We start from the raw sequence: 20,247 nt of genomic DNA, 5'->3' as shown, positions 1-20,247 counted from the left end.
CTACCCATAGCCGCATGTCTTCTTCTCTTCAGTGCGAATAGATCCACCAACACTCACTCATTTCATGAAAACAGCTCATGTTATTCCGCTATTGCATCTATAGGCCTACCCTAAAACTAGTCATGTTATTTTACTATGCTGAAATGGAACAGACATTTTTGCAGAAGCCAACGCATTCCTCTTCATCACGATCGCTCTCCAGAATCCAATTAGGTGGCGTCTTGGCTAGCGCGACGTGTACAACTTGGAAAATGTATGACGTAAAACCTCAAGCTGATGACGTTATAGGTACAGGATGTCATACACGTTCTACAAAAAAAAAGTCTCAACTAGTAACACAAATGGCACCGCACGTTTTTCATGTCTTGTTGACAGCCCTGCTGTGTTTCCTGCAAACGGGTAAGCATTTTGTATTCTCAGTGATTCTAAACCTATGCTGCTGTTCTTATGCCACTGTTCTTTGCTGTTGTGTTTCAGCGAGGATGACCAAACTGAGCTGTTCATGCAAAATGTGCAAAGTAGCGTTTTGTAATTTAAGGGAAAGCTGTCAGTAGGCCTATTCTTTAATCTATAAAGCTGCTTTGTGTGTGTGTGTGTGTGTGTGTGTGTGTGTGTGTGTATATATGTGTGTGTGTGTATGGGTGTGTGTGTGTGTATGGGTGTGTGTGTATGTGTGTGAGTGTGTGTGTGTGTGTGTGTAACACCGCGCACAGACCGAACACACCTGGAGACGTCTCAGTGGTACAACGTAGAAGACTCGTATTAGCTTCCCCGTTGTTTGCTGCTAGATTTGATCAACAAATAGATAGCAGGCGACGCTTGTTAAGGGATGCGATTTTGCAGGTGCTAGATCTAGACAATCCTTACGATCTTAATAACATAGACCAGGATCATCAGGATTGTGCAGACAAGCGCAGTCTTTTTCGCCACATGAAAGCGACGAAAGCAGTATTAGCAATGCGCAAGCAGCAAGTGTACTAAACTGAGCAAAAAAGTGATTACACCCATTTTTGTACCCCAACTAAAACATTCAACCCCGTGTCATTTTCTTCAAACTTTATATGCCATTTAAGACGCTTCACTTGGCTACCTTGCAGTTGCACACTTTTCGGATCAAAGATGTCTGTTCAAAGTATCACGTGACCACCACCGAAGTAAGGGTACCCCCCAAATCGACCTGACAAAAACGTCAGATACCAAGTCAGATACCAATTAAAAAAATCGACACAAATTTTAATTCAGAATAGGCGCAACTTGGCAACTTTTACATACAAGAGGAAAGAAAAATCATGTAGCTATCCAGAACATGTTGTTTTGTTTTGCTATATTGCGTATCTCTTGTGTTATGGCATTTCTACTGATGCAGGTGTGGAACGCACGAGCAGTAGAAAACAAGAGGATTTTGCGTCCATTTTGACGAGTATCATGATAAAAAGCGCTTTATTTCAGCAAAGCCTAAATGGATTGATTCGAAACTTTCAGGAGCTGAAGTCTACAGGCGAGACTTACCCTGGGTGAAAAGTTGGATCACTACATGCTTGTTCTCAGATGTTATGCACTCTTCAGAAAAAAAAGGTTTTTAAACCCGTCACAGGTTTGAGAATTTACATCCTAAAAATTAATGACTTTGCATGCATAAAGACAAATGGTTGTTACAAGAACTGTCAAAGTTTCATTTGAGTATGACGACTGACGGACATTTACTAGCCATGTAAACACACGAGAAAAAAAATGGAACGTTCAGGCTGTTTGCTATTGACTGGGGTTATCGCTGAATGCCTCTCAAAACATGCTGCAGTCACGGATGACTGGACATGGCTGTCGCACTGTGATCCTTCAAAAATATTTGATCGTGTTTACAGGACTAGGAAACGTAAACTAGTGATTGTATTTATATGAAACTTTGGCAGTATTTGTAACATGTATTTTGTCTGCACGCCTGCAAAGTCATGATTTGTTTTATGTAAACTTAAAACTTATGACACGTTTTAAAATATTTTCCGGAAGATTGCATATCATCTCAACAAATATTTGTAACGATGCGACATTTTACCGGACGTACGTCTCGTATGTAGACTTAAGATCCTGAAATTTTTGAAGCAATCCATTCCGGTGTCACGAAATTCTCTTTCGCCGAAATATTTTGTTCTCCCCCACCAACACGTTTCACTGATTTTTGTACCGAAAACAATTCTTATGCAAAATCATCCTCTGACTACGGGTTGGGTAAGTTTGGGAATGGGCTAGGTATGTAAACAGTTTTAAAATGCGTCAATTTCTGGCGATGTTTGTGAACGAAGATTTCGAATTTCCGCGGACGGCGTCGATTGAATTCTTAGTTCACAAACATCGCCAGAAATTGACGCATTTTAAAACTGTTTACATGTACCTAACCCATTCCCAAACTTAATTACAGTGAAGTCCGGATGTAGTGATAGCCCTCGGGACCAAATTTTTTTATCACTACATCCGGACTATCATTACACCAGGACGTCCGGTTATAGTGATATTTTTGTAGGTTTTATCACTACATCCGGACGTCCGGTTATAGTTCTATTTTTGTAGGTTTTATTACTACATCCGGCCAATCGCTTGTAGTTGTAGTGATATCTTCAAAGCTTTTATTGCTACATGCGGCGGCACATTTGGTAAACTAGCCTCAAGGCAGTAACAAGGTGATTTTGGAACCACTATTGATTTCGTTGTGTGACGTTTCTTCTGTCGTCTTTGTCAGGCTTGCAAATGTCCTGTGTTAACCTACCCCCGTCCTGGCAGTTCAACAGCCGGTGTGTGTGTGTGTGTGTGCGTGCGTGCGTGCGTGTGTGTGTGTGTGTGTGTTTTAGAGAGAAAGAGAGAGAGAGAGAGAGAGAGAGAGGGGGGGGGGCCACTTAGAAATAAGCGTTAAATGAAAATTTGTCAGATTGTCACCATTTTTCACAATAGCGCATACTGTTGACTGTGCAACCTTGTACTTCTTTGCAATTTCCGTCTGTGTACCTTGTTTTCTTTCAATGTCTTTCAAGAGATCAATTTTCCGCTTCAGGGTAAGCACAGTGCGTGGCTGGCTTTTGCTCGCCATTTTGGTAAAGGGAGATTACTCTCGAACATTATCACTACAGCCGGACTTTAGCTTCCCCGGGACGTGAAAATAGTATCACTACAAGCGGACTATCACTATATCCGGACTGAAAACTATCACTACAACCGGACTAAGTTAACAAAGAACATGAACAACTGGGACCGGGACCCAGAAATTCTATTGCTACAGCCGGACTATCACTATATGGGTCTATCACTACAGCCGGACTTCACTGTACCCCTAACCCGAAGTCAGAGGATGGTTTTGTCGAAGAACTGTTTTTGGTACTTCTTCTTCTTCTTCGTCGTCGTTCGCTCAGACAATTTTTGGTACAAAAATGAGTGAAACGTGTTGGTGGGGGAGAAAAACATATTTCGGCGAAAGAAAATGTCGTGACACCGGCACTGCTGACATAGAGCGCTTTTTGTCCTGGTACCCCCAAAACTGACGCAAAAACCTCTCGTTATCTACTGCTCGTTTCCTGTGCAGTGTTAACACTATGGTGTTGCAATGTTTCCTGTGTGGTGTTTACACTATGGTGTTGCAATGTTTCTTGTGTGGTGTTAACACCATGGTGTTGCAATGTTTCCTGTGTGGTGTTAACACCATGGTGTTGCAATGTTTCCTGTATGGTGTTAACACCATGGTGTTGCAATGGCAGTGTGTACCTAAAGGCTTTCGTGCTGTGATTTAGATTGTATTGTGTTGTACTTGTTATTAGGTTTTTAGGTGTTAGTGTACATCGCGGAGATCAGAACAAGAAAAGACGGCATTTCATTTCCGTGTACACGCATTATTCCAATATAATAGCTACTTGTGCAGCTTTGCCTAATTAGGTTACCATTTAAAAAGCAATTGAACGAAGCCTGGTCTATGCATATTTGACTTCTGAAAATACATGAGTGGGCGCCTTTTAAGTTTACCTGGGGCAGTCGCACTAATTGCTTGACAAACGCAGGCGCGCACAGCGATTGTCGACACGACTGCAATAGTAAACAGTCTAGCGTATAGTGATACTTCAAGCGATTGTCGACACGACTGTAATAGTAAACAGTCTAGCGTATAGTGATACTTCAAGCGATTGTCGACACGACTGTAATAGTAAACAGTCTAGCGTATAGTGATACTTCAAGCGATTGTCGACACGACTGTAATAGTAAACAGTCTAGCGTATAGTGATACTTCAAGCGATTGTCGACACGACTGTAATAGTAAACAGTCTAGCGTATAGTGATACTTCAAGCGATTGTCGACACGACTGTAATAGTAAACAGTCTAGCGTATAGTGATGCTTCAAGCGATTGTCGACACGACTGTAATAGTAAACAGTCTAGCGTATAGTGATACTTCAAGCGATTGTCGACACGACTGTAATAGTAAACAGTCTAGCGTATAGTGATACTTCACTGTCGAAGACTTCCCTCTGATGCGTAGCTGTAGTGAAGATGTTAATATGTAGTTTTCCGTGATGTGTTTGGGTGTGTCAAAGTGCTTGGCACTTGTAGAATCGAATAAACACTTTAACAGTACGAACAACAACACTGACATGTTGCCGCACTGTTAATCCGTCAAAAACATTGTCTGTTTAAACATATAGAACACAAAGTTACTAAGCTAACTCAACATGTCCCTCGGGTTGGTGTGTATTATTGCAGGTGATTGTGGAAATATTGCCGGCCTCACTACGATCATTACCACCCCAAATCCACCAAGAGTGACCTTGACCCCAAATGTGTCTCACAGCATTATTATCGCATGTATAGCATCTTCGGTTGATACGAATCAGGAGGTGTTTGCCATAAACATTCAGCGAGTGCTGCATGCCAATCCCAATGCTGACCCTGTGGTGCTAGCAGCAGCATTATCAACTCGTCACCAAGGCAATGCAGAATTGCAAGCTTCGGCACCTCAGGGATCCAATGTAACTGGCAGTCTAGGGGAGAAAACCGTCACCCTGACCTTGAACAGAGCAAACTGTTGTGATTCTGGAAAGTACATCTGCACTGCTTCTTCATTGGACAACGCCACTAAAACTAGATATTACGCGAGTGATACAAATATTTCGATCCAAGGTGAGTGGATTTGTTTTAGCAAAGTAGTAAAGCACATCCATTACAAACGACTTGAACTAAGCAGGAAAAATAACTTACCACTTGCTCAAATTTAAACAAACAATGGATCAAGATATTATCTTCTTATTTCTCGTATTTTACATGCACGTGTCTTATAAAGTCTTTTTTGGACAGTACAAAGTCAGTGAAACATTTAGAGTTCATTCATTAACAATTTTGATTTTTGATTTTATTGCATTTCAGTTGAAATTAATGGCCGCTAGCAGACTGGCCTCGGGCAGCTTATTCTATTCAGCTATCATGCATGGTTTAGGGTGTACAATCCAAGGGGACATTTGGGGATTTTTTTCTTGCGAATTGGACCTTAAACAGCTCAAGGGGCATTTTCTGTACTGTAATGTAGATTAATCTATAAGGATTTGCGCGAAAATGCCAAGAACCTATTCTCAAATAAACAAATACATTTTAATCGGCGAGCGGTTTTCTTGTTCCACTTTTCTGTGGCAGTTAGTCATGACTTCTGTTCCTAATCATTTTGTTTAGTCCTGGGTGGCCGAGTGGTAACGCACTTGCGCTCGGAAGCGAGAGGTTGCGAGTTCGACCCTGGGTCAGGGCGTTAGCAATTTTCTCCCCCCTTTCCTAACCTAGGTGGTGGGTTCAAGTGCTAGTCTTTCGGATGAGACGAAAAACCGAGGTCTCTTCGTGTACACTACATTGGGGTGTGCACGTTAAAGATCCCACGATTGACAAAAGGGTCTTTCCTGGCAAAATTGTATAGGCATAGATAAAAATGTCCACCAAAATACCCGTGTGACTTGGAATAATAGGCCGTGAAAAGTAGGATATGCGCCGAAATGGCTGCGATCTGCTGGCCGATGTGAATGCGTGATGTATTGTGTAAAAAAATTCCATCTCACACGGCATAAATAAATCCCTGCGCCTTGAATATGTGCGCGATATAAATTGCATAAAAATAAAAAAAATAAAAAATAAATCCCTGCGCTTAGAACTGTACCCACGGAATACGCGCGATATAAGCCTCAAATTGATTGATTGATTGATTGATGGGTAAGCATTTGTCGAAGCAGATAAAAGTCGTTGGATTCAGGAAGTAAGACCTGTAATGTATCAAACGCATGCAATGTCCGTGTTGCACGGAGCTAGATGACATATGGAAAAGCAGAAACAAACACAGTGTCATTAGAATAATACACATGGTCTCGAAAGACTACCAAACACAACATTTTGATTTGTAAAATGGAACGCTCAAACACAAAGTTTAAGATACTCCTTGTGTGTGTTGTAATCTTTACCAAACCCCGAACTGATATATGTCGCTCTTTGGGCGATTCCAAATCTCTACCTCAAGCAACAGTGCGTGAAACGCAAGCTCCTCTCAGGACTGAAAAACGAGACAGTAACAAAACAGAGACTGCGGCAAAAGTGAAGTCTCAGTTAGAAAACGCTACCTTTTTTTTTTTTTTTAATTTTTTTTGGACCTCAGTTGCATGCAGGATGCTTCAACCCATATTTTTTGACCGATTTTTTTTGTTTTTTTTTTGAGGCGGGGAGCATCCTTCTACCTTGGTCTTTTTCTTTATAACATAATCAACTTTATATTATACAAAACATAAACTTCTGTCTAATGTTTAACTCTAATTCCAATAAAATACGTAAGTCTAACTTCTTCCCATACTTACATTTTCCTATGGTCATTTTTATATTTAGTCAAGTTTTGACTAAATATTTTAACATCGAGGGGGAATCGAAACGAGGGTCGTGGTGTATGTGCGTCTGTCTGTCTGTGTGTGTGTGTGTGTAGAGCGATTCAGACTAAACTACTGGACCGATCTTTATGAAATTTGACATGAGAGTTCCTGGGTATGAAATCCCCGAACGTTTTTTTCATTTTTTTGATAAATGTCTTTGATGACGTCATATCCGGCTTTTCGTGAAAGTTGAGGCGGCACTGTCACGCCCTCATTTTTCAACCAAATTGGTTGAAATTTTGGTCAAGTACTCTTCGACGAAGCCCGGGGTTCGGTATTGCATTTCAGCTTGGTGGCTTAAAAATTAATTAATGACTTTGGTCATTAAAAATCTGAAAATTGTAAAAAAAAAAAAAAAATTATAAAACGATCCAAATTTACGTTTATCTTATTCTCCATCATTTGCTGATTCCAAAAACATATAAATATGTTATATTCGGATTAAAAACAAGCTCTGAAAATTAAATATATCAAAATTATTATCAACATTTTTTTTTCGAAATCAATTCAAAAACACTTTCATCTTATTCCTTGTCGGTTCCTGATTCCAAAAACATATAGATATGATATGTTTGGATTAAAAACACGCTCAGAAAGTTAAAACGAAGAGAGGTACAGAAAAGCGTGCTATCCTTCTTAACGCAACGAATACCCCGCTCTTCTTGTCAATGCCACGGGCGGTGGAGTGACGATGCTACGAGTATACGGTCTTGCTGCGTTGCGTTGCGTTCAGTTTCATTCTGTGAGTTCGACAGCTACTTGACTAAATATTGTATTTTCGCCTTACGCGACTTGTTGTTATTAAAATACAATAATTTATAAAATAAATTTGATTGTTTTTTAAATTTTCATTCCAAAAACCAAATAATATATCTGTTTCATTCAAAGTTATATTATAATAAATTTGCTTATAAATAAAGTCTTTACATAGTTTCCAAACGTTCCTCACCTCTTGACAATGAAAAAAGAAGTGCTCAAGTGTATCCGGTTCATTACAAACTTCACAATTATTAGTTTGACATAAACCCATCTTGTTTAGTAAAATATTCGTTGGGTAAATTCTGTGTAAAATTTTCCAATGAAGCAGACGCAGTCGTTCTTCTTTTGTACAATTAACAGCTAACAGCCAGTATCTTGATTCCAGAACAACATTATGCTTTCTTTGCCAAAAAGAACAGGCGCTCGGAGTTTGTACCTCGAAATTAACCAAAACAGTTCTTATTTCCCTTGGTGTAATATTACCAATACGAGTCAAACCCTGCAACAGAACATATCGGTATGGCAATGCGTTAATCAAGTTTTGTTTTAAGTGCTGTACATAACGCATTATACTCAAATTGTCTGGCTGGTTTATAACCAACCTTTTGACATAATTCTTCAAATGAAATCATGTCACGATTTCATTCACGACATCCTTTACATGATAAATATGACATTTAATAAAATCTTTGAAAAAGAGGCATTTATGTTTATATTGTATATTCATGTTGTTCCATATACATTAATTCATCAATGGAACAGGTGTGGCATCATACTTTTCATACAACATGTGTTTGTTGTCTAGCCAGGTTAACAATACTTGTCTCCAAAAGACCGATCTGCAGTTAACAACGCCAACCAGCTTCTTGGAGGATGCATTAGAGTCAAAACAGGACAAACCATTACCCAAACTTGAAAAAACATATCTACGAATGACAGACCAGTAATTGTCTGTAGAGTTCTGCAGACCAATAGCCCACGACATCATAATGAGTTGTGCATATCCACAACATTTATCATATTTGATCCACCATTATCTTTTAATTTACACATAATTGTTCGTTTTACTTTTTCAAACGCCCGTGTATTTAAATGTTTTTTCTTCCAAATAAACGTGAACAAAATGGAATTAATTTGATGTAAAACATGATAAGGCACTGCTAGAGACTGGAAAATATAAACGAAACTGACATATAAGAAAGGTTTTAACAATGCAAATTTTACCTTGCAGTGATGTTGTTACAAATTCACACCTATAGGACAAATGTCCTGAGCTCTTCGGCAGCAATAGGACATTTGGCCGCTTTCAGAAATATCAATAGGACATCATAGTGTTGTGGAAAACACTGTACATGGCTCCAAAATCATGTGCACACACACATATATGCACCGAACATGTTGGCATACATTGTTTTATTAATTTAGTTTCAAATAGGACACACACAAAAAGAAACAAACTAAAAAGCAACCAAAACGGTCAGCACTCTTTTTGTGATTGTCTCACAAACTGCATGATTTGACTAGAACATGAAATACTGAGAACATTTTAAAAAGTCCGTTTCAACACAGATTCGACAAAGCAGTATGGTCTCTTTGCTGTCAAGGTCTAACCAACCAAACAGGGTCAGCCATAAATAGTTAAAAGACCGTTTCTGCGAATTTCCTGCTGTGCCGACACCATGTCCTGTACAACAGACAAAACTTCTCTTTCCGTGGTTGTGTCACGTTTCAGCGGCGACACTGTCATTTTCAAGAATGACGCTCGCCGTGTTTTCACCTGTTATTGACCCAAACGGAGCACAGGATGCCGTTGAAAAGCCAAAGGTGTTCAGCTTTTGTTAAACTTTGGCAGGCCTTCGTTTTTATTTCAGTGGCATAATTGAATGCGCTTCGTGAAAATGTCTCGAACTGAAACCAAAAGCAGACGCAAGACTTATAGTTGTTGCGACCCATCTCGTCATCGGCGCTTTTCCGGAAATGACCTGCGCTTTGTTGGAATTCTAACAATGGCCGCCATTGCAGGAATTCCAACTTTGCGCTACGCGATTCTAGAAATGTACCGCGCGCATAGTGAGAATTCTGCTCTTTCTTAGAATGCGATGTAAAATGATACAAGTCATGATGGCCTATGATGATCCTTGTGTTTTAATGTGACCAATGCTTAGTCTTGAAAAAACAGATGCATTGTATAACGCACCAAACCAACCGAATTACAAAAAGCAAAAACACTTTTTTTTTCTTTTTTTTTTCCGGAGATCAGACATTGTTAATCACACATGTGCGTGCGTTATCGGAAGTTTTTTTTAATTCTTATTAAGTTATTATTGCTTTCCTTCCGTCTCACTCTTTCTCTCGGCTTCACACTCAATGGACAGTAAACAGATCATGGACAATTTTTTTTTTTTTTTACATTTACCCTCTCTCTCTCTCTCTCTCTCTCTCTCTCTCTCTCTCTCTCTCTCTCTCTCTCTCTCTCTCTCTCTCTCTCTCTCTCTCTCTCTCCCTCTCTTACTCCACTTGTCCACGCACCAGCTCTCTCTCTCTCTCTCTCTCTCTCTCTCTCTTTCTCACACTTGTCCACACAACATCTCTCTCTCTCTCACTCTCTCTCTCTCTCTCTCTCTCTCTCTCTCTCTCTCACTCTCTCTCTCTCACTCACTCCTTAGTCTGTCTTTCTCTGCATCCACTTTCTTTCTCTTCGACTTGTCTGTTTTTTTCTGAATTTTGTTCTTCGGATTCTTCTGTCTTCTTCTTTGTTCTTCTTTTTTGTTTCGTCTCTCTCTCTCTCTCTCTCTCTCTCTCTCTCTCTCTCTCTCTCTCTCTCTCTCTCTCTCTCTCTCTCTACCCTCTCTCACTCTCTCACTCTCTCTCTCTATCACTCTCTCTCTCTCTCCTCTCCCCCATACTCTGTCGGTCTCTCTCACCCTCTCTCCCATAGTCTGCCAAACTCTCTCTCTTTCTCTCTCCCTCTCTCTCTCCCTCTCTCTCTCTCACTGTCTCCTCTCGTTCTATCTTCTCTCTCTCCACTTACTATTTTTAATACATTTTGTCCTATATTTTCTTCCGTCATCATTTCTCCTTTTGTTACCTAACGTTTCTTTATTTCAATTTCACGGATAGCAACACATATGCGAGTCACAAGTCAATTATTTTTCTTAAACTTAACTCTTTTTCAAAAATACATCCGATCTCTAAAGGGGTACCGTATCTATAAATACCTATGCACATTTTTGCAATCAAGATCAGCAAATTGACATAGTTTGCTTCAGCGGATCGATGAAATAGAATTCCTTTTAACTAGGCCAAATAGGGCATCCCGCACATCAACATGAATTCTTTTTGAAAATGTGTATCTTGAAAGGAAAATATCGAATATCGCCCTGTCCGAAGGAATGGAGTTCTTATCGGACAATGACCGCGCTCAGTTCAAAACGATAGGACATCTGACCGCCATGCGGCTATGTGAATCGGACATTTGTGACCCTCCACCACGGAATGAGTCGCATGTCACCTTTGCATGGTTTTCATATTTTTACATTTTTCTAAAGAGTTTTTTATGCTCTAGCCAGTGGTGAAAACCGTTTTAGAAAAGAGCGAAAACTGTTTGAGTTATAAGCCCGTGACTTAGGTGACCCTCACACTGTTACCAGACACTCCCCGGACTTATCTTAAGCCTAGCGCAGAACCGCGCGAGATGACATGCGACTCATTGCGTGGTGGAGGGTCACACTTGAGCCTTTCAATCGGTCTATGTCCGATGTCCGACGCCTAACGACATCCCTGCCTTGTATACTTAAGTTTCTTCTGGACCAATTAAAAATTATTTGTTGCATACGTTGAATTTTCTTAGACCAGTTGTCTTCAATTGATGAAAAAACAATTCCAACGATTTTTACTTTCCGTTTCCATTTAAGACCAAAATATTGGTCAGTACAGTATTTGTTTGACCCAATCCACATGGCTTCAGTTTTATTTACATTCACTTCTAAATTGGAAACAGTTTTAAACATGTTTAAAATATGTAATGCTCTTTCTAAATCTCTTTGATCATGTAAAAAAAAGGGTGACATCATCGGCATATAAGAGCAGTTTTAGGACCCTCATTGGTGATACCTCAAAAGGTGACATGGGTAGCCGGATACCCTCAACATCTTCATCTGAACGAATCTTAATTGCTAACAATTCAAGGGCTATAATAAATGCCATCAGCGAGAATGGACATCCTTGACGGATGCCTGATTCCACAGGGAAATGCTCAGAAATCCACCCTGTATAATTAATACAACTTTGACTGTTATTCATGATAACCGAAGACCATTTCTTAAAATTGTCTCCAAAACCAAACTTATCAAAAGCAAACAAAATAAAGTCTTTGGATATGCTATCAAAAGCGCGTCGAAAATCAACTGCCAATAAAACTCCAGGTTTATCCATTGTATTCATAATATCTATGGTCTCATCAATAAGTCTAATCATTGTGCTAATTTTCCTACCTGATTTTCATGAATAATATCACCAATTACAGTTGAAAGTCTTCTTGCCAGACATTTTGCGAGGATCTTGTAATCTGTGTTAGTCAGAGATATGGGTCTCCAATTCCCGAGATCATCTCTGGGTAGTTCTTTCCCTTTATGGATTAATGTCAGGACAGCTTGTTTTTGAGTGGTCGATAACTCGCCATTAGCAAAGGATGATATAAAGGAAGCATGAACTACATCCCTAATCTTCAGCTAAAATACTTTATAAAAACAGGTAGTGAGGCCATCTAGACCTGGGGCTGAATCGTTATTTAATAGTTTCAGAGCAACTGTTAATTCCTCTTTGGTAATATCAGAATCTAGATTGCCTTTTTGGTCATTGGAGAGAAACGGTATATTCAAATCTTGTACAAATTCCAGTGCACTCACTTCGTTAAATTCAGATCGTTTTTCATATGCATCTTTAAAAAAAACGTACCTGTTCTTTCATAATTTCTTGCTGTGTATTTACTACCCTGCCATCTTTTGTTTGCAACCGGTCCATAATTTTCATATTGGCTTTACTTTTTTCCAAGTTCAAAAAATATTTGGTGTTTTTCTCCCCTTCTTCTATAAACTGGACACGGGAACAAACTTGGGCACTTTTGGCTTTTTCCAGTGACAGTACCTCAAGCTCTGATTTAATATTTTCTCTCTTTATCAAAAGCGTCTCATCCTGTGGTTTATTGGCTAATAGTGTATCAGATTCATCTAATTCCCTCTGAAGAGAAACACAATAATTAGTTTGTTTTCGTTTCCTTCCTGCTGCATAGGCTGTACACAAATCACGCATTCGTACTTTCAATAATTCCCATTTTAAGTGAGCATTCGTATCCATATTTTCTAATCAAAAGGCATCAATCAAATCATTCATCAAATCAACAAAAAATGTGTCACTCAATAATCGGTTATTGAATTTCCAATAAGAGGGACCACGTTTGATATTTACAAACTGAATTTTGAGTTCAAGCAAACGATGATCTGTGTGTGGTACTGACAAACTATTACAAAAAAGGGTTTTATCAAATAAATGATCAGAAATGAAAATATAATCGAGACGACGGGCTATAAAGGGATTCTTCCTACTCCAGGAAAACTCCTTTTCATCTGTGTGAAACAGGCGCCATACATCATTTAAGACATAGCTCAGGGGATATAGCTCAGTTGGTAGCGCGCTGGATTTGTATTCAGTTGGCCGCTGTCAGCGTGAGTTCGATCCCAGGTTCGGTGGAAATTTATTTCACAGAGTCAACTTTGTGTGCAGACTCTCTTTGGTGTCCGAACCTCCCCCCGTGTACACTACATTGGGTGTGCACGTTAAAGATCCCACGATTGACAAAAGGGTCTTTCCTGGCAAAATTGCTTAGGCACAGTTAATAATTGTCTACCTATACCCGTGTGACTTGGAATAATAGGCCGTGAAAGGTAAATATGCGCCGAAATGGCTGCAATCTACTGGCCGTATAAAATTTCATCTCACACGGCATCACTGCAGAGTGCCTAGAACTGTACCCACGGAATATGCGCGATATAAGACTTAATAATAATGGACATTTGCTATAGCGCATAATCATGTATATGCTCAATGCGCTTTACAATAACTAGAATTAACATAACTAATAATAAAACCATACACAATGAACAAGACCCACAATCTACATAACATAGCATACTCAGCATACTCCATGCAAGCAAACACAAAAGCTTAACACACTCCAAGCACGCAAGACCAAGCAAACAGGGTAAAGACAAAACAAAGTCATACAAGCAAAACCATACAAGCAAAATTAATACCGAACTCCATGCAAACAATACTCAAAACTCAAAAGAAAAAACATGACAAAGCAATGGAATGAGAAAAAGCCATATATATACATACAAATTCAAAACACTCCATGCACGCAGGGGGGGGGGGGGGGGTATCATGTGTATGCAAGTGAAAAAAGATGCGTTTTCAGGCCTGTGCGGAAAGAGCCAGAGGAGGCAGAGTGACGAAGAGTGACAGGGAGAGAGTTCCAGACGAGAGGAGCAGAAACAGAAAAAGAGCGCTCACCAAAAGATTTAGTGTTGACTCTCGGAGTGGAAAGGATAGAGGTGTCTGCTGAGGAGCGGAGTGTCCTGCCCGGTGTGTATGTCTGAGTCATGTCTGTGAGGTATGCGGGTCCTGTCTGTGTGAGTGCACCATAGGATAGGCATGCGATTTTATACTTGATGCGTGACTCTATTGGAAGCCAGTGCAGTGCTTGGAGATGAGGGGAAATGTGTTTGGACTTGCGGACTCTGAGGACCAGGCGTGCAGCATTGTTCTGAAATTTCTGTAACCTGTTTAGGAGGTACTGGGGGCAGCCATACAGCAGTGCATTACAATAGTCCAGTCTGGAAAGAATGAATGCAGAGACTAGAGTCAGAGCTGCTTCTTCAGAAAGGTAATGGCGTATCGAGCCAATGCGGCGGAGTTCAAAGTTGACGGCACGAGTGATGTTTTGTACCTGTGCGTTCATAGTTAGGTGGGAGTCTAGTGTGACACCCAAGTTCTTCACTGAAACCGAGAAGGGGACAACTGCATTGCCTATTGTGATGGACTCTGGGAGCTGGATGGAGGTAGACATGCGTGGAGAGGAGGCAGCCATGACTTCCGTTTTCTCATCATTTAATTTTAGCTTGTTAAATGTCATCCAGGATTTAACGTCCAGGATGCATTCTTGCATTGAGTGCATCAGAGTGTCGAAACTCTTGAGATCAGCAGACTTCTGAAGTTGCGTATCATCTGCATAAGAATGACGGAGAACTGAGTGTGAGGCCATGATGTCAGCGAGGGGTGTGGTGTATAACACAAACAATACCGGCCCTAGGACTTATTGATTGATTGATTGATTATTATTGAAGAATTGCTGGAAATTTACCACACCAACCGTTTTATGCTTTTCTCCACTTACAATATCTAAATCGTTATTGAAAACAAAATTAAAATCACCACAGATTATTTTCTCACCATCTAAATTTTCTAAATACTCATTTACTTGTTTCCACAATTGACTTTTTTCCAAAGAATTATTAGGAAAATAAACGTTCACCACGTAAAAACAATTGTTATCCGAATTAATTTTCACACATAATATTCTTTCTGTTTTAAACATTATTTCCACATCACAACTGTAACTCTTTTTCATTAGGATCATGTGTCCCATTCTTTGACATGTAAGTGATGAGTGATACACTTTTCCACCCCATTCTCTCTCCCACTGGTCTTTTACATCGTCAGTAATGTACGATTCTTGCAAACATATTAAATCATACTTTCTTTTTTTAAATAAATCAAATACTTATCTTCTTTTTCTTTTGTTGCACAATCCTCTCACATTAAGAGAGCATATTGAAACGCCATTCATTACACAAGTCTATCATAATGTCGCAAAAAACATATCGTTGTCCTTTAACATAGCCAAGTCGCGAGGCACGTGAAAGCACACGTAAACACGGGGGCGCGGTCACGGGTTACGGGTCAGCATAGCGAACTGTCCGCACCCTGTGAGTTGCTGAGTTCGTTTTCAGGCCTGATGCACGTGTCATTGTTTGCATCGCTAGTGTTGTCGGATGTGCGTGACACTGACAGCCTCGCATGTTTCGTGTTCTGCGTTGTCGGGCTCATGTTTTGTTGTGGAGATCCGGAGCGTGATCGTTGTCGCTTCGCTGAGCTGCCGTCTCTTTTACTAAATCCGTGCAGGGTGCGCTTCCCAGAGATATGTTTAGGCTTCGTCGTCCTAGAACGACCTCTGTCTCTGCTGGGAGAGGTACTGGGAAAACGCTACCTGAAACACACATAACAGAGCACAAACACGCTTATTGTAAGACATTCCTGGTGTGTCGTGATCCCCAACGGGAACTGGATAGCACGATTAGAGATTTGTTTTGTGTCTATTATACCCCTTTAAGATGTTGAGCCATTTCCAAGTAAAGCGACCTACCCAATGAGCCCGTCTGACGCAGGACAGACCTGGATTGCAGAACGTCTCTTTGGGAGTCACTTAAATGACAACGCTGTATCTCAACAAGTAACAGACCTTGATTTTCAACTTTGATCATACAGTATGTACATGTTCTAAGGACATTGCAGTCTTATTCTCGTTGTGTAATTGTAGTCTTTGCGCCCTAACTCTCATTTGGATTCCGTCTGTTAAAATAAGCCAATATTTGATAGGTACAGTGTTGACCCAAGGCTGTTCGTGTGTTATTACGAGAGAGTCGGCATTCGATGCAGCACTCATGCCTTATTTACTTTGAAAGTTGCTCTCATTTCAGACAAATGACGCGACCACCTGCCCAATTTTGAGGATGCACTGCAAGAGTGATGCAAAAGACCATATCTATCTATCTATCTATCTATCTATCTATCTATCTATCTATCTATCTATCTATCTATCTATCTATCTATCTATCTATCTATCTATCTATCTATCTATCTACCTACTTACCTACATATCTAGCTATCTATCTACCTACCTATCTATCTATCTATCTATCTACCTACCTATCTATCTATCTATCTATCGATATATCAATTTATACTCTCAATTAATACTTTATCTATATATCTATCTAGCTGGATCTCGCATTGTTTATGATCTGCTAACTTCAACCAATATTTTTAATATTCAATGCGACTTGAGTTTCAGACCGATAGATTGAACCCAGGGCTAAATACCATGACCCTGTTGTAACCCCGTCCTGTGTGTAATGTGTGCAGTGAACCCAGGACCCATCACCATGACCCTGTTGTAACCCTGTCCTGTGTGTAATGTGTGCAGTGAACCCAGGGCCCATCACCATGACCCTGTGGTAACCCTGTCATGTGTGTAATGTGTGCAGTGAACCCAGGGCCCATCACCATGACCCTGTTGTAACCCCGTCATGTGTGTAATGTGTGCAGTGAACCCAGGGCCCATAACCATGACCCTGTTGTAACCCCGTCCTGTGTGTAATGTGTGCAGTGAACCCAGGGCCCATCATTATGACCCTGTTGTAACCCCGTCCTGTGTGTAATGTGTGCAGTGAACCCAGCTAGGACCCATCACCATGACCCTGTTGTAACCCCGTCCTGTGTGTAATGTGTGCAGTGAACCCAGGACCTATCACCATGACCCTGTTGTAACCCCGTCATGTGTGTAATGTGTGCAGTGAACCCAGGACCCATCACTATGACCCTGTTGTAACCCCGTCCTGTGTGTAATGTGTGCAGTGAACCCAGGACCCATCACCATGACCCTGTTGTAACCCCGTCCTGTGTGTAATGTGTGCAGTGAACCCAGGACCCATCACTATGACCCTGTTGTAACCCCGTCCTGTGTGTAATGTGTGCAGTGAACCCAGGGCCCATCACTATGACCCTGTTGTAACCCCGTCCTGTGTGTAATGTGTGCAGTGAACCCAGGACCCATCACTATGACCCTGTTGTAACCCCGTCCTGTGTGTAATGTGTGCAGTGAACCCAGGACCCATCACTATGACCCTGTTGTAACCCCGTCCTGTGTGTAATGTGTGCAGTGAACCCAGGGCCCAACACTATGACCCTGTTGTAACCCTGTCCTGTGTGTAATGTGTGCAGTGAACCCAGGACCCATCACTATGACCCTGTTGTAACCCCGTCCTGTGTGTAATGTGTGCAGTGAACCCAGGGCCCATCACTATGACCCTGTTGTAACCCCGTCCTGTGTGTAATGTGTGCAGTGAACCCAGTGCCCATAACCATGACCCTGTTGTAACCCCGTCCTGTGTGTAATGTGTGCAGTGAACCCAGGGCCCATCACCATGACCCTGTTGTAACCCCGTCCTGTGTGTAATGTGTGCAGTGAACCCAGGACCCATCACTATGACCCTGTTGTAACCCCGTCCTGTGTGTAATGTGTGCAGTGAACCCAGGACCCATCACTATGACCCTGTTGTAACCCCGTCCTGTGTGTAATGTGTGCAGTGAACCCAGGGCCCATCACAATAAAACCGTTGATCACGTCAGAAACTGGATGTTGCTCTGTTGGACAGACGCTTAGAATGACCTGTGGCCAGTTTGTTGGAATAGACGACAACTCCTCGCAGGTAAAATCGACAGCTGCGACCTTCAGACACATGTATGAAGAGACAGATACATAGGCAGACAAATGTACAGACAGACATATATATAGAGAGACAGATAATATAATATAGACAGACAGATGAATAGGCAGACAGATGCATAGAGATGTATAGGTAGACAGATGTATAGGTAGACAGATGTATAGGTAGACAGATGTATAGCTGGACAGATGTATAGAGAGACAGATGTATAGAGAGACAGATGTATAGAGAGACAGATGTATAGGTAGACAGATGTATAGGTAGACAGATGTATACGTAGACAGATGTATAGAGAGACAGATGTATAGATAGACAGATGTATAGAGAGACAGATGTATAGGTAGACAGATGTATATGTGGACAGATGTATAGGTAGACAGATGTATAGAGAGACAGATGTATAGGTAGACAGATGTATACGTAGACAGATGTATAGAGAGACAGATGTATAGATAGACAGATGCTTAAAGAGACAGATGTATAGAGAGACAGATGTATAGGTAGACAGATGTATAGGCAGACAGATGTATAGGTAGACAGATGGTTAGGTAGACAGATGTATAGGTAGACAGATGTATAGGTAGACAGATGTATAGAGAGACAGATGTATAGAGAGACAGATGTATAGGTAGACAGATGTATATGTGGACAGATGTATAGGTAGACAGATGTATAGAGAGACAGATGTATAGGTAGACAGATGTATACGTAGACAGATGTATAGAGAGACAGATGTATAGATAGACAGATGCTTAAAGAGACAGATGTATAGAGAGACAGATGTATAGAGAGACAGATGTATAAGTAGACAGATGTATAGAGAGACAGATGTATAGAGAGACAGATGTATAGAGAGACAGATGTATAGAGAGACAGATGTATAGAGAGACAGATATATAGGTAGACAGATGTATAGAGAGACAGATGTATAGAGAGACAGATGTATAGAGAGACAGATGTATAGGTAGACAGATGTATAGAGAGACAGATGTATAGAGAGACAGATGTATAGAGAGACAGATGTATAGAGAGACAGTTGTATAGGTAGACATATGTATAGATAGACAGATGTATGGAGAGACAGATGTATAGAGAGACAGATGTATAGAGAGACAGATGTATAGAGAGACATATGTATAGAGAGACAGATGTATAGGCAGACAGATGTATAGAGAGACAGATGTATAGAGAGACAGATGTATAGAGAGACAGATGTATAGAGAGACAGATGTATAGGTAGACAGATGTATAGAGAGACAGATGTATAGAGAGACAGATGTATAGGTAGACAGATGTATAGAGAGACAGATGTATAGAGAGACAGATGTATAGAGAGACAGATGTATAGAGAGACAGATGTATAGAGAGACAGATGTATAGAGAGACAGATGTATAGAGAGACAGATGTATAGAGAGACAGATGTATAGGTAGACAGATGTATAGGTAGACAGATGTATAGAGAGACAGATGTATAGAGAGACAGATGTATAAGTAGACAGATGTATAGAGAGACAGATGTATAGAGAGACAGATGTATAGAGAGACAGATGTATAGAGAGACAGATGTATAGAGAGACAGATGTATAGAGAGACAGATGTATAGGTAGACAGATGTATAGAGAGACAGATGTATAGAGAGACAGATGTATAGAGAGACAGATGTATAGAGAGACAGATGTATAGAGAGACAGATGTATAGAGAGACAGATGTATAGAGAGACAGATGTATAGAGAGACAGATGTATAGAGAGACAGATGTATAGAGAGACAGATGTATAGGTAGACAGATGTATAGAGAGACAGATGTATAGAGAGACAGATGTATAGAGAGACAGATGTATAGAGAGACAGATGTATAGAGAGACAGATGTATAGAGAGACAGATGTATAGAGAGACAGATGTATAGAGAGACAGATGTATAGAGAGACAGATGTATAGAGA

At 40.6% G+C, this 20,247-nt stretch overlaps 1 protein-coding gene and 1 long non-coding RNA gene across 2 annotated transcripts in view; one reads left to right on the top strand and one right to left on the bottom strand.

Annotated features, from left to right (window-relative positions):
- LOC138974160 (uncharacterized) overlaps positions 1-20,247 on the bottom strand; it is a 318,701-nt gene that overhangs the window by 291,359 nt on the left and 7,095 nt on the right. The window lies entirely within an intron of this gene.
- LOC138974138 (uncharacterized) lies at positions 321-18,280 on the top strand. The gene is made up of 3 exons (XR_011458329.1): positions 321-399; positions 4,735-5,151; positions 18,165-18,280. It is a non-coding gene; the product is annotated as an uncharacterized lncRNA (long non-coding RNA).

This window comes from Littorina saxatilis, linkage group LG8 (genome assembly GCF_037325665.1).
Source record: "Littorina saxatilis isolate snail1 linkage group LG8, US_GU_Lsax_2.0, whole genome shotgun sequence".
NCBI classification, from domain to species: Eukaryota; Metazoa; Mollusca; class Gastropoda; order Littorinimorpha; family Littorinidae; genus Littorina; species Littorina saxatilis.
The sequence above is the reverse complement of the archived record's forward strand: the minus strand, read 5'-3'. Positions and strand labels throughout refer to the sequence as shown.